A 4,521-nucleotide genomic window follows, 5' to 3' on the forward strand; every position below is an offset into this window, starting at 1 on the left:
ATTTGTATGCACTGCCAATTATCATATCAAGCCAAGCTTCCCAGAGGTGCTTCTGGCCTTGGGCTTATCAGCATAATGAATCTATCCCCAGAATTCAATATAAATACATTTCAAGAAATGCTTCAAAGCTTAATTTTTTTCCACTTCTGTGGTGCTATGGCATGTGAGGCTTGATTAGACAAGACTTTTGTATAAAAGCATTTTGATTAAAAAGAGAACAAGGTATTAAGGAATATGAACATGTTTCTGAATGCAAGCACATGTTAATAGGCCCCTAGCCAGACAGTCCAGTTACTAGGATGGTCTGCTTTCAGCTGGCTCTCTCAAATCCCACAACAGGCAGATTTGGGAAAATTAACATTACTTCTCTACTACCCAAGAAATGGGGTTACTGGAGTCCCTCGTCTGGACTTCATGGAGAAGAGGGTCCTCACCACCCCATACCTAGCATCCTACACCACCAGACAACTGAGACGAAAACAACTTGAAGTATATAGCAAGGGGAGAACAGTGTACATTGTACCATCAAAATCCAGGGTTATATAACAACTTGGTTGAAATGTAGCCTTGTGCAGTCATTACCTTCATCCTCACCATCCTGCTCACACACAATACCATTTTCCCCTCACTTAATTGTGAAAGGGCAGAGGCGAGAGGATCTGACACAGGAACAGTGTTATCCAATATCATCTCCAAACACAACAAAAACATCCCAACTATGCCAGGAGCCTTTGGATACTACTGCTACGAGGTATAGGCTGACAAGAAGGCGTCTCATCTCTCTTTAGCTGAACAGTATTGGAGAACCAAGCACATGCATCACCCCATGATACACTCCACCTTGGTTTAAATTGATACTATTATGCCAACTTTATCCCATAAGGGGGCATTCATCCGGATGAAAACATGCTTTTGGTTTTATTTGTTACACAGGAAACAGGATGTATGCTTCAAGAAAAAGAAAACCACTGTTACCAGATAAGTATGTGAACTGGCAAAAGGGACTGTGTAATGGTGTAACCGCATTTTTGCGGAAGACAAATCCCAGTTTAATGGCAGTCCACTAACCATGACACTCAATTTATTTCACTTAGTGACATGGAATAAGGTCCCAACACAACTTTGGAAGAACAGTTGGATTTTCAACTGTTCACTTCTCAGAATGTTATTTGTATGGGAAAGTATTTATAGTAGGGGTCTAACACAACTCAGAAGGAGGTGGCCAGCTGATTTCACCAGCGGATCATGGAGCCAGCTGGCATTTGAGGCTTAGCGGCTAGGGCCCTCCCATGCCTCGACTGGCCAAGGGGCCTCAGTGGCCGTGCTGCTGATTGGTAGAGGGTTGTCTGTCATATGGCCCCGTCCTTCACCACTGACTGGTGGAGGGGGGTAGGGCTCCATGACAGAAAGCCCTCTCAGCTAATCAGTGGCAAGAGGCAGGGGCATTAACCTTTTTGCTTACAGCTCCCTCCCTCCTTCACCCAGGTAGGCTGCACAGCTGGGAAGACTGCTGGATCCCACTGGGGAGCCAGCATTTTTTATTTTTTTACTAAGCGTCATCCACCCCCCGCCCCAAACAGATTTTGTGGAGATCACCCAATTTTGCAGTTTCAACAAAATCTGCACAATCACAAATGTGGGTATGTCCCTGCTTTTATATACATGTCCTAGTTCAGATGAAAACCCACTTTGACAATTCAGTATTTAATTTTATATTTGGGGGTAAGGGTTAGACTTTGGGCCAAAGTTAAATACCACAAAAGCATTTGAGGGGCCATAAACTATAAGACACTTTCTTGATCCTGTTCTTTTCTACCTCCTGAGCACAGCAGCAGAGATGGGAGCACAAGTAACCTGCAAGTCTACCACAGGTGTAAGAAACTGGTCAGCATCATCCCCCTCACCCACCGTGACTTCTCCATGGGATACAAGTAGGGCTGGAAGGGACTACAGATGGTGGAAGAGGGAATGACAACAGTGCAGCATAATCTGTTACTTTCCCCAAAGGGTTTAATTCCTTTGGGAATGGCAACCAGTGGGGATAAGTAGATCAGTGTTTATGCTGCTGAAATGTAGGCCAGGGAATCATAAAACAACCTGGTTGCTGGTTTCCAGCTACTCTCTTCCTACATCAGCATTTTTCAAACTTGTTAGACTCATGGCATACTTCAGAAAAATGCCAATTCTGATTGTTCACACTCTTCCCCCCACCCCTTTTTCTCTGCACTCAAAACCACCCCCCACAAAACAAACAAAACCAACGAACAACTGAGCAATATTTCAGTTACGAACAACACAGAAAAATCACAACAGGTCAGAATGTTTTTAATGCTCTGGATTCCTATTTGAAAGTTCTGGGTTTAAATCTCATGAATCATGTTTGCACACCTAACAGTGGTAACATTGTGCGACACCCCAGAACACCCTTTGAAGGATCTCAGGACACTCCAGGGTGTTCCAGCACACAAGTTGGGAATCACTGTTCTACATCTAAAATACCCTGGTGGGGTGGGAAAGGGGAGGCACCTTTTGCACTTTAAGGCCAAGATGGTTATCCTTCTCTCCCTAGCCTCCCACACAGCCTGGCAGGCAATATAGCAACTAAAAGCATTCTCCATACTTTCCTGCAATGCAGTTTAGAGGCCAAGGAAGAACTGCTAAGCAGTCCCTATCTATACCTTCATGCAGTTTATCCAAGAGCTCATATCAGAGTTTCTCCTTAGGTGGTAGGAAGCAGACTCCATTATCTGCCTGTACCAGTGGGGTCATTAAAAAAACCACTATATTTAAAAGAGTCCACAGGGTAACAAGTTGACAGTCTAAAATGTAAACTAACTGTCACCTTAACATCATAATTTTGGCTCCTAGGTCACAAGATGGACATTCCTATAGCAGGTGCTTTGTAAACATAGGAAGCCCTGTGCCTTAAAAAGCATGCGGCATTTTTTAAAAGACAGGAGGAAGATTGTGGTAAATATTCATGATATAACTAACCTTGTGCCTAGTTGACATTTCCAGTGTAATCTAAGGAGACTTAGAAGTAAGCAAATCTGCAGACCAGTGGCCTTCTACCACCATAATACTGCAAAAATACTAAGATCAAACCCAAAAAAGTGTATGTATATGAACAAGACTCGCCAAAAAATACATGCAAGGACAGTGGAATATATATTACACCTTGGGGATAGTTGTCCAAGTTTGAGATATTGCACTGGACTCTGAAGAAACTTAAGATTTCTCAGAAGACAAAAGAGATGCATTGTCCTACAGCATCTACACTGCAAGACCAGATTACTTCAGTTTTACTGTGCTCAAATCAAATAATCCTGCATTTCCCCAAATTGTCGACTCTGGGAATTTCTTACAGGTGTTCATTAAAAAGTTTTACTTCTGAAAATTACCTAGGTCAGAGTGAAAAGAAGTTCTGGCAAATTAAAAAAAAAAAAAAAAAAGTGCCTACTTTAGTTATCAATTTTAAATCCACAATCAGTAAGAAGTGGCAACTTGCCTGTTGCCAAAGCCACCACAGAACATAAAGAAGTAGAAATTTAGAAACTTCACAGTAGACATGCACTCTGCTGCAATCTTCTGATGCAAGATGCAAACAAAAGCCAACTTAAGCAAAACTGATATTTTTTCCTTTAGTCCAGTTTCATTCACTACAGTAACTCAGAAAACTGTGAAGCTCAAACACTCAACCCCAGCCCCACCAACAGAAAAAATAAACAAACAAAACCAAAAGCCACTTCTAAACCAGCTTATGAATATACCCCTTAGAGAAATATACCCCTTGAGAAGCCTGAAACCAAAAGCACCTAGGGCAGCAATTCAATTTTGACAGACAAGGCATCCTGTGGAAAACACCACCTCTTAAGTTTTCCCTCTTCTTTGAAAATAAGAGCTAGTTTTCCGTTGCAAAGAACTTGGAAAGATCACAGCAGGTCTGAATTATTTTAAAACACTCTGGATTTAACTTGAAACCTCTGGCTTTAATCTTGTGAATCACACTTCCACATCTAATGGTGCTACTGCTTCATGGCACCTGCACCCCCTTGCCAGGATCTCACCGCCCCCACCCCCGGAGCCCTGGGTCCCTGGTTGAGATGTAGGGGAAGTTTAGGGTGGATCCTTTTAGCCACCGGCTTCCTGCAGAGACATGACAGCCTCGAGATGGCTCCGCACCCTTGTCGAGACCACAGCAAAACCCAGCGTTGGGTGGAAGGGCGTTAAACCTGGCTCAAGGTCAGGGACTGCTGTGAAGCAGCAGAAGCCACAGCCAGCTCCCTCCCTGGGGGAAGTGAATGCACGAAAACATCCGGTTTGTAAAGCAGGGGATAGGGAAGGAGTGTGCGTGTTTGGGGGGGGGGGGTCCTCTTTCCCGCTTGAATCACTTCATCTTTCCATACACTTGTGTGGCTCAGCAGCCTGCCCCCAGGGGGGAGAAAAAAAAAAAAAGTCAGGACAGGAGCTCGGCTCAGGCCAGGGTCACCACACACCCGCAGCCCCCCCGCACCTACCTGC

General features: G+C 44.0%; 1 protein-coding gene across 5 annotated transcripts in view; it reads right to left on the reverse strand.

Annotated features, from left to right (window-relative positions):
* The window catches only part of OSBPL1A (oxysterol binding protein like 1A), a 107,696-nt gene that overhangs the window by 56,223 nt on the left and 46,952 nt on the right, over positions 1–4,521 (reverse strand). The window lies entirely within an intron of this gene.

Source organism: Crocodylus siamensis, chromosome 3, assembly GCF_052110815.1.
Source record: "Crocodylus siamensis isolate JL-2025a chromosome 3, ASM5211081v1, whole genome shotgun sequence".
Lineage (NCBI taxonomy): Eukaryota > Metazoa > Chordata > Crocodylia > Crocodylidae > Crocodylus > Crocodylus siamensis.